We start from the raw sequence: 11,616 nt of genomic DNA on the forward strand, positions 1-11,616 counted from the left end.
GTTTTCCCATCCCAACTATGTGTGGGTGGGAATTTCATTTCAGTCAGTATGTTGTTGTGGTTTGTGTTTTAAACTACAACTATGGAAAGCCACGTTCATGTTCATGTCTTCCTCTCAGCCATGGAAATCCAATGGGTCACCTTGAAGAAAAAAACATGATAAGGTTGATTTAAAGCAGGGGTCCTCAAACTTTTTACAGTCCCTCAGACTTGGGGGACTGGACCAAAGTTTGAAAAAAAATGAACAAATTCCTATGCACACTGCACATATTTTATTTGCAGTGCAAACAAACATGTAGGAACAATACAGTCTTTAAAATGAAGAACAATTTTAACCAACATAGACTTGCCAGTATTTCAGTTGGAAGCGTGTGTCTGCTTTTGGCTGATGAGATAGTCAAGTTAATTCAGATTGTTGTTGGGTGCCTTAAAGTCATTTCAGGCTTAAGGCAACTATTCTGGCTCAATATCTTGGCTGCAAGTGTGAGATTGTGGGAGTGTCACGTAGCTCTCTATTTAAACAGTACTTCCACCAGCTATATGTTGTCAGACAGTGTTAAACTCAATTGAAGAGACGTAGATAATCCTTTAATGCTTTAATCTAGGTAAACCTTGTAAAACATAAAACATGTTTATGTTGTTACTAGCCATTCCCTGCCACGTGTTGCTGTGGCCCTGTCTGTATATATGTGTTTTGTGTGTATATATGTTTGTGTATATGTGTATATATGTGTGTTTGTGTATATATGTGGTTTTGCGCATGCGTTGTAATGCATTTTTGTTTTTTGGCTTTTTAAGTCTCTTCTGCTGTGTTTTTCAGTGTTTTTATGAGTGATGGTTGGCATGATAGGTGTATTGTGTCCAAATTTGGTCTCAATTCGTCCAGTGGTTTTTGAGTTATGTTAATCCCACAAACAAACATTACATTTTTATTTATATAGATAGATATCTGTGCATTACAAACCTTGTAAAACGTCATATAACAGTAGGTGAAAAATGATAAATTCCCAGGAGCTGAGCAGCCATGTTTCCTTCAGAACAACAAGCATAGCACTGAGCGGGAAGTGGGGAGCTATTACATTACATCTAGAGGTACAGAAAGTCAAGAGGGCCAACTACAAAACAAAAACAGTATCGCAGATGCATGCTGGGGCATGACAGCGACCCCAAGTCTAAAGTTTAGGATGGGGCAGGTAAATGACCTTGGAGCACTGCATCTGGCCCATATGCCTTAGTTTGGGGACCCTTGATTTAAGGACTCAATAAGTCAGAAATGACTTGAAGGTACAAAACAAAACAAAAATCTGACTTGTCAAATTTTACCAAAATTTGAAAAATCTGAATGCAAAAGAAAGCTCAGTTTTCTCATATCCTAAATATGAAAAGTTTTGTTCAGAATATACTAAATTTTCAAAGGTCAAATGGAGGAGAAACTGAAACTGACTTATCACCCCTTATCACCATGGTGGAAGCACAAATGTCTGTGCCATCTTTGGCCTGAATCCTCTTGGTTAGTCACAACTAAACCAGACCTACTGAATCAACTGTTGACTACTGACTCAACACAAAGGTAAATCTAAGTGTTTCAGTGGCTCGGCTAAGGGCTAATAATAGAATTGAAATCATTGTCTCCCATGTGCTCACCAATTTTCTTGGACATGGCATCATTTCTGTTACACACACACACGCATTCTGTCTACCACTTGAGCAACAGCTAACTCCCACACTTTTGTGTGATTTTATATTTTATATTTCATGATTCATTTTATATTTTATATAGACTTAATTAAATCAAATTTCTATTTTAGTTACAAAGTTTCATGTCTAAAAAAACTGAAAATGACTCTTAATTGGTAATTTAGTGGTTACAAAAGAATACCACAACGCCTGTTGGAAACACTTGAAGACTTTGACAGAAATCAGGCTACATCGATAAACTTTAGTGGGCACTCAACAGTGCAAGTCCGGTCAGTCTTTTATTTTTGCCCCATTGTGCTTCTTATGTATGTTTAAAACATTTAAGAGTTGAAAATGGCCTTTCATTTGTAGCTATTGACACTGGTAATGTTGCAGAAATCTAAAGAGGTTTCTTCACATTTCGGAAAGAAATGTCAGTCACTGACAAGATATGCTTCAGGGCATTTGATGGTTTTTCTATAAGTGCCATTTTTTACACCACTGGTCAAATTCTTCCAATGGTGTGTCAGTATCTTGAAGGCATTCATTGTAAAGTTCTCTGCACTCATTCAAGTTGGATTTCAAATGTTCACAATTAATAGAGAGGAACACTTGCAGTTCTGAATTACTTCCCTGTGCCTTGTAAACCTCTCCTGGAGCTGACTGCAGAAGAAGTCCAGAAATGGGATTATTTAGCCTATAATATTCCATTGGTGAAGTTGCCTAGATGTTACTTTTACAAGTCCACCTTGAACAGATGTGAGGAATCTTAACTTCCCCACCCATAGACTCCACCACTGATCTTGGTGTGTCAAATATATCCTGAAATTCTTTCACAGATTCTGTGCACATCTCCCTGGCTTTTTCTAAGAGACTGTTGACATGATGCAGAACACAAAAAATGTCCATCTACTCTTTGTCATGGTTTGCTGAGTTGAAGGTATTGTGACATAAACTTTCTTAGGATGTGTATGGTTACTACAAATTCAGCATTCAGAACAGCTAAAAGACCATGTCCAGCTCTGAAAGAAGTCTCACTGTTGTATAGAGGACTCTCTTTTAGTTTTTCAAGTGCCCTCACTACCATACTGTACAGTTCAACAAAACATAGAATCATAGAATCAAAGAGTTGGAAGAGACCTCATGGGCCATGCAGTCCAACCCCCTGCCAAGAAGCAGGAATATTGCATTCAAATCACCCCTGACAGATGGCCATCCAGCATCTGTTTAAAAGCTTCCAAAGAAGGAGCCTCCACCAGACTCCAGGGCAGAGAGTTCCACTGCTGAACGGCTCTCACAGTCAGGAAGTTCTTCCTAATGTTCAGATGGAATCTCCTTTCTTGTAGTTTGAAGCTATTGTTTCGCATCCTAGTCTCCAGGGAAACAGAAAACAAGCTTCCTCCCTCCACTGCATCATGTTGCTCAACCTGATAGATTTCACAAAGTGACAACAGGTTTGCTTCTGATTCAAGGAAACATAATTTTATATTTTTCTTCATCAGTTTCAGTTGGATGATGCTCTGGAAAAAATGTATGCAGATTATATTGTTCTTTGGTGGTTTCTGAAAGATGGAATGCTGCAAGTCTTTGCTAGGGCTCAGATAATAATAATAATAATAATAATAATAATAATAATAATAATAATCTTTATTTATTCCTCGCCACCATCTCCCCAAAGGGGACTCAGGGCAGCTTACATGAGGCCAAGCCCAGTAATACAATTACAATAGAATGAATACAACACAGCAAAAATAACAACACAATAAAATAAAGCAATAAAATAAATGAGCATAAGAATGAAACAGGGCAGTGCAAAATACAGTAACAAACACACACAATGGGCGGGCCAAAGCTACACATAAAATGATAAAACCCTGGAAGAATAATAAAGAAAGTGATGTATTTGTAAGGGAGGAGATCATAGAGGACAATTATCTATTTTGAACTGGATTATATGGCATTGTAAACTCAGATAATCCAGTTCAAAGTAGATAATGTGGATTAGCTACTTTGATAATTTAGTTTATATGACAGTGTAGAAGGGGCCTAAGTGAGTGAGCACTGCAGCCATTGGATACTTCTGCAATTTTGCAAGAATTGCATATGCTCCACTAATATGAGCACTCATATTAGCAGATTCATCATAACCCTGTCCACACAAGTATTTCAGGTTCAGCCCAATTTTCCAGTATTTTCAAAATAATTCCTGTAAGTTCTTCACCTGTCATATTACTTATCTTCACAGAGCCTATAAAGTAATTATCTTAGGGCCCTTCCACACAGCCATATAACCCAGAATATCAAGGCAGGTAATCCACAATATCAGCTTTGAACTGGGTTATCTGAGTCCACACTGCAATATAACCCAGTTCAAAGCAGATAATGTGGGATTTTATACAGCTGTGTGGAAGAGGTCTAATTCCGGCAACTTCGACATCAACAAGAGCAATAACTGTTCTGAGGTACTTACATCCAAAGTTTCATCTGTCAAAACAGAAACACTGTGATGCATTGTAAGAATTTTTGGACTATCTTGTCACCACAAATGTCTATTAGTTCATCCTGTATTTGAGGACTAGTATACTGAGTATTCATATCTGCAGTTTCGAGATGATTTTTCAGGTCAGTGTCTCCTGATCTGACATGAGATCTCAACAAGGCCCTGAAGTTGCCATCATTGTGCAAAGGTTCTTCACTTTAGGTCCTGAATCATTGCTCCCTCTTAAAGCCAGTTCTTGTCGGCCACAAAGGACAATAATTTCCACAACTGAAAGACGTTCCCTTTTGTTTTCTTCTGTTTTCTTCTGCTTTTCTTTATTGTGATGATGGTTACATACGGATGTTTTCTACTGTGAATTAGCAAGAAGTTTTCAGCCAAGCACAAATTGTCCTAATGGTACTCTGCTTTTTGGTGTCCATTGAAGTCTTCTATTGCCTTTGCCATCATACAAATGGTTTAGCAAACAATGCACCAAGCTTCTGGTGGCCACATTTACCCCAACTTCTCCTCCAAACACTACACACTGGAGTGATGGACAATGGCACACTCCTCCAAATTGACCCACGTATTCTAGATGTGGCTCACCTTTTTATCTAACTATTTACTAGATAATATTAGCGCCTATCTACAGGTCAAATTCAGCACTTTGAAAAGTTACTTTGTTGGATTACTCCTCCCAGGCTGCAGTCCAACATCCCCTCCGAGCAGCACAAACATCCTCATGAAGATAAGCTACACATGCACTACACAATTCCCATGGAAAATAACAACACTGCACAACACTTGCCAATGGCTGACATTGTATGACCAGTAATGCACAACCCCATCATGCAAGAACTCAATGTACAGTCACAATCACAATAAGCAACATTGCCATATGTCCAACTCTACTTCTGCTGTTGTCAACGGAATATGTATATTGCAAATATTCACACCACCTGCATAGTAACACTGGTATGCGTTGATAACAGGATGTTGGCTTCTGGATCTCCTAATAGACACAGTAGTTCAACATTATGAGTTTTTCCACCTGATTAGGACTTGGTCTGACATTCCTGAGTTTCAAATTAGTAGATGCTGAGGCTAGGAGTAAAAGGGAAGTGGAGAAATCTATTCCCCACAAGCTACTCCATGTAGGATGTAGTGAGGGCTGATGTTCCAGTTTCATGTTCTCTGATATGACTCCAGGGCAACATATTTCTAACAAATTATTGCTTAACTCATTTTCCTTAGACACACAATAAGTGAATTGGTGGGGAACTTATGCACATCTTCCCCTGAGGCACTCACATTAGGACTTGGAAAAGTTACTTTCTTGAACTTCACTTCCCAGTGACCATGCTGGCTGAGTCAAAAGACATAATAATCCTTTCCTAGCCTTGACTCAAACAATATAGTGAGGCACTTGCAGATTGCCACTGTCGGAGGAAGGCTATGACTGTCTCCTCCCTTTGGCTGCTTGGCAAGAAAGTACTTTCCTACTAGGGTGGGACTTCTTGAATCCTTTAGTCTCAGGAAAAAGCTGCATGTGCTCGCTGCAGACATGCTGCACAGGAAGTTATGTGGGTGCCGTGTTTTATGTGGGTTCACCTTCCTCCGCTTTGTGCACTGAATTCATCATAAAACAGTGCTTGTGAAGAGGAGTAGGGTTTTCCTGGCCCTTTGGTCCTGGCCTTAAGGGAGTCAGTACTGCTGGAAGAGCAAAAATTGTTGACATTGGTCTCGGGGCATGTGGAGTGGGGACACATGGGGTGCAGGCCCGTAGCCAGGATTTCGTTTCGGGGGGGGGGGCTAAATTTTTTTTCAGAGGGGGTTTCGGGGGGGGGCTGAGTTTCGGGGGGGCTGAGTCTGAGTGAAAGAGGGTCTAGCCTAGCAAACCTTTTGTATCATTACCCCAATACCCCCATGCACATGGGATATATTGAGTATGGTGATCAGATCATGATATGAATAAACATAAGTTTAAATAATGCACCAATAAGGCCTTTTTGCGAACCACCATGAAAATTTCGGGGGGGGGGGGGCTGAAGCCCCCCGAGCCCCCCCCCCCCCTGGCTACATGCCTGATGGGGTGGAATCTGGATGGATGTGTGTGACCATGCATGGGACATCCTGGGATGCATACCTCTTTAATAGATCTTAGAAATCAGTACTCAGATTTCCTGAATGCTGCATCCTCCCACATTTCATGGAAGAAAAACAGGACATACAATATCACAGTGCAGCCCTGATGGCAAACATTACTGAAAAAGAACACATGATCTAAGGATTAATCTACACCATAGAACTAATGCAGTTTGACACCACTTTAACTATCATGACTCAATGATATGGAATAATGGGAGTTGTAGTGAAGGTATCAGCACTATTTGGCAAAGAAGGTTGAAACCTGTTAGAGCTACAACTCCAATGAGTCTATAGCATTGGGTCACGGCGGTACTGTGGTGTCAAACTACCTTAATTCTATAATGCAGATATACCCTGAAGCTGCAGCAATTTGCTTTTGTCTGATCCTGCTAAGGAGGGTCAGATTCATCTCCCTTCCCACCTCCCTGCAAACTACGAGGATTGAATGAAAAATAATGCCTCCACCTTCGTAACTCCTCAACAGATGGCAGTACTGGTATGTGGCAGGTATTGGCTTGTTCAGTAGAGTCTCCTCTACAGTTTCGTTTTGGTGGGAAGCCTTAGCATTGAATGATTGTGTTGTAAAAGCGCAAAGTATGGAACCCTGACCAGACAGTTGGCCAATGCAACTTAAGCAACGTGCAGTCATTGAATTCTTGACAGTAGAAGGTGTCATCTCAAAGGAGATTCATCAGAGAATGCAAGCTGTTTATAGTGATTGTGTTGATGTGAGTACTGTGCGTCATCGGGTGAGTAAGTTTAAAGATGTTAAGGTAGGAACATCTGACTTGCTAGACAAACAAAGAGTTGGATGTCCTGTGATAGCAACCAATGGGTTTCGCAAGCAAAAGGATGACAGATTGATTCAGGACAATCATCGTATCACTCAGAGAGAAATTTCAAGCATAATTGGCACTTCACAAGAACATGTGGGTCACATTATTGCTTTGCTTGGCTATCAGAAGATCTGTGCACAATGGGTTGTGGAAACAGAGTGTCGACTTCTTCCATGACAGATTCTTCCATGACAGAAAACTTGTTCATCGTTGGCAGAAATGTATCCAATTGTCTGGTGATTATGTGGAAGAGTGAATAGTGGTAGTTAAAGAGCACATTCTAAGGATTATTTCTGTGTTTGATTTATTAAAATATTCCCATCCAAACCCAAGTAACGAAGGTGGAGGCATTACTTTTCATTCAGCCCCCGTAATGGTGGGGAGAATATACTCAGAGGTGTTTTTTTTTTTTTCATTTTAGGGAGATGATAATTTTTTTATGTAAGATATTTTCTTAGAAAACAATGTCATCTGAGATATTTCCCTTTGGCACTATGGATAAGATGAACTCCTTTCATTATCTACTTGTGTAAAACATATAAATGAAAACTAGGTGAGAGCTATGTCCCACTCTCACTCTGCCCCATACATTTTTCAAAGAAATGTTTCTTCTGACCTCGTCTTCGCCATCGTAGTCACCTCAATAATCTATTCTGCTTAAGAGTGAAGCTCCTTCCCGCCTTACAAGCCACAAGAACAGATCCCGCTCTGCTCTGTGGAAGCTCCGTGGTTTCTTTTCAGGCCACATAGTCATACAAAAAGAAATATGGTACTTTGTAGTCATTTCCTTACAGCTTGAACCCCAAGCTGGCTAAAAATATAATGTCAGGGTCTAATAAACACTGCTAACTTGAGATATTTCTGTCTGGGACTGGGAACTGAAACTCCTCCTGCTGGTCATGGGCCGTCTACCTCAGGATCATGTGAGTGAAGAAACATGATGAGAATACACCGTCTCTCCCTTCTTTACAAGTGCTTTTTCTAGTGCACTACTTAGTCTGCAGCTACACTGTAGGATTAATGTGCTTTAATTGCATGGCTCAGTGCTATGAAATCATGGGAGTGGTAGCTTTAGAAGGCTCTTTGCCTTCTCTTCTAATAACTGCCAATGTATCACCAAAATACAAACTTCGGGATTCTGTAGCTGTGAGCTCCCGGTGGCGCAGCGGGTTAAACCACTGAGCTGCTAAAGTTGCTTATCAAAAAGTTGCAGGTTGAAATCCAGGGAGCGGTGCAAGCTCCTGCTGTTAACCCCATCTTCTGCCAAACTTGCAGTTTGAAAACATTCAAATGTGAGTAGATCAATAGGTACTGCTGCGGCGGGATGGTAACGGCGCTCCATGCAGTCATGCTGGCCAAATGATCTTGGAGGTGTCTACGGACAACACCAGCTCTTTGGCTTAGAAATGGAGATGAGCACCAACCCTCAGAGGCGGGCATGACTGGACTTAATGTCAGGGGAATACCTTTACCTTTACCTTAGAGCCATGGCCATTACCCTGCATTAATTCTACAGAGTAGATGTACCCTTGGTAAGGATGCCTGTCTACCTTACCAGAGATTTGATAGTAAATGTGAACTTTAAAATATCAACTTGCATTGCAGATTCTCCCCCCCCCCCCCCCCCCCTGAATCAACTATGTAAGCTCTATTGGTGCAGACTGGCCATTAAAAAAAATCTGTGTACCCTTTCATGATAGCAACAACGATAACAGCCCAAAATCTCAAGGGCCACTAAGGATGGCCCCATTTTTGGAGTTCACATCTCCATAGTGGTTGGCAATAGTGATAGTCAAATAAACCTCTGACTGTGTTGTGGAATGCTTTCATGTCCAGAATCATTGGGTTGCTGTGACTTTTTCAGGCTACTGGAACATGGCCGAAAAACTCACAGCAACCCAGAACCTCTGACTCTTTCCACTGGCTGCATGATATGAACCCTTGTCTTCTCCCACCTATCCAGCTTCCAAGCAGAGTATCTGTAATTAGGACCCCAATTTTGTATGAGATATCCTTTATTTAGGAACTGGGGAGAGGGAGGTGACTTTTTGGTCTATAACTTACCTGGCTTGGGGTTCTCAGATTTGTTTTTATGTTGTCCCAAACTCCAGAATTCTGTAGCAGTGAGCTATGCCCATTACCCTGCATTAATTCTGCAAGTAGATGTACCCTTGGTTAGGGTGCTCTGCTCAAGGCTGGAAGCTTTAAAGGCAAATGCTCCAAGAGAATTATGGGCGGATCCAGGTCTTTATCCTAGGAGAATCCATGTTTAAAAATACATATTTTCCTGGGGTCCTGTCCACACTCACCCCAGAAAGACCGAGAGAACATCTGGAGCCGTACTCCTCTCCCCGCAAGCCCACAGACCCCTTAGAAAAGTAATAAAAACCATTACAAGCCTCGGCCGGCTCTCCTGGTGTGTAGAAATGACACGCCAGGAGAGCAGGAGGGGGAGTGATTTTCCTCCCCCCTTCCCCCTCCCCACTCTCCTGCCGTGTCATTTCTATGCACTGGGAGAGCCGGCCAAGGCTTGTAATGGAAGCCACATAAGTTTTTTTTACTTTTCTAAGGGGTCTGGGGGCTTAAGGGGACAGGTGAGTATTCTCACAGTTTACCGGGCTTATTTAGCCCAGTAAATTGTGGGAATAGTGCCTGGACCGTAGTAGTCCAGACACCGGAAACAGTGTATTTATCCTTCTAAGAAGGCACGGAATAAATCCACTATCAAACTAATTTGCTACAAACCAAGATTTTCCTAATTTGTAGTGAATTAATTTGGGACTGACCAGTACGTTGTCTGGATAGCCCCTCCTTTATTGTGGTAGATACCACAATAAAGGTCCTGTCTGGACGGGCCCTGTGTCTTGAGATTCTGCATGAATGCTTTAGTCTGTGGAAATGCTTTAATCAACAGGTCTATTCATGGAAGAGGCTGATTGATATGTTGGGGACACCTGTAGTTCTCCTGTAGTTACAAACCAATTACTCCTTCCCTGGCCTCTATATAACTAAAGAAGTTCACCCCTTTTCAAGTGAACCAGTGGGATGGGGAGGAAGGCTAAGAGCTACTGAATCATTCCTTGCTCAAGGATCAAAAAATGCACATGAATGTGTGAAGCACTCATCCATCAGCAACAGAATTCCTACGAGATTTCTTTCATGTGACCACAGCTATAAAGATTGAGGGGAACGGTTAGTTTTACATTTTGGGACTTTCTGAGCAGTGTGGGACCTGTCTTGACAGCTGCACTTGAAAATTTGCTAATGACAGCATCAAGGGCTTTGGGAAGCATACACTGAGCCTTACATAGGTTGGTAATCTTAGCTTCTGAAAGTGAGCAACATGTGATGCTCCTACAAGCCTTCCAAAATAAGAAAAATGTGTAGGTAACTATACTCCACATACATATCACCTGATCTCTAGATGTGTCAGCAGAAAGGAACTTAGGTAACTAGTTTCATATTAGGTAAAACTATTCATTCATCTAACACTGTAAGGTTTACATGCTTATGGACAGGGTGGGTTCTTTGCTTAGGCTTGGAAGATTTGTCTTTTGGACTACAATTTCAAGAACCCCCAGCCCCCATCTCACTGAGAGATTTGAGGATCTCTAGTCCAAAATACAATGACTGCTTCCACCACTTGATCTTCCTCTCCTTGTTTTAATCTAAAGAGGAGAGCAGACGGGACCCTTGTGTATGCAACATCTGTGCTTTACCACAAAAAGACAAGCTTACAAAATTATCTATTACCTTTCCCACCACTCCTCTGGTCTAAAAATGGGGATGGGGAAGCTGTTCTATGCCCCAGGGAGCCACAGTGAAAGCAACACATGCTTGATACATTTGCATACACGGACTCTGGAAATGAATTTGGTCTGCAAGTCACAGGATACAAAGCCTGCAAGAATGAAGATAATTGTCTGCATGGACCACTAGATGTCCTCACACATCCACATCCAAATTTCATTTGGTAAGTTTATGTTTTAGGTTAGATTCAGCTCTTGTTCACAACTTTCTCTAATCATCATTAATTGCCACCAATTCAACTTCAACTTACTGCAATTCTATGAATGAGAGATCTTCAAGTCACTCTATCACCAACAGCCTTGCTCAGGTCTTGTGCTCAGGGCTGTTGCTTCCTTAAATGAGCATATCCACCTGGATGTACTTAATTAAGTATATCCATCGAAGATCCACCTAGTTAAAGCAATGGTATTCATTGTCGTAACCTATGGATGTGAGAGTTGGACCATAAGGAAGGCTGAACAAAGGAAGATATATGCTTTTGAACGGTGGTGTTGGAGGAAAATTCTGAGTATGCCTTGGACTGCGAGAAGATCCAACCAGTCCACACTTCTGGAAATAAAGCCCAACTGCTCATTGGAGGGAAGGATATTAGAGGCAAAGATGAAGTACTTTGGCCACATAATGAGAAGACAGGAAAGCTTAGAGAAGACAATGATGATGGGGGAAA

Source organism: Anolis sagrei, chromosome 6, assembly GCF_037176765.1.
Source record: "Anolis sagrei isolate rAnoSag1 chromosome 6, rAnoSag1.mat, whole genome shotgun sequence".
In the NCBI taxonomy this organism is placed as follows: Eukaryota; Metazoa; Chordata; class Lepidosauria; order Squamata; family Dactyloidae; genus Anolis; species Anolis sagrei.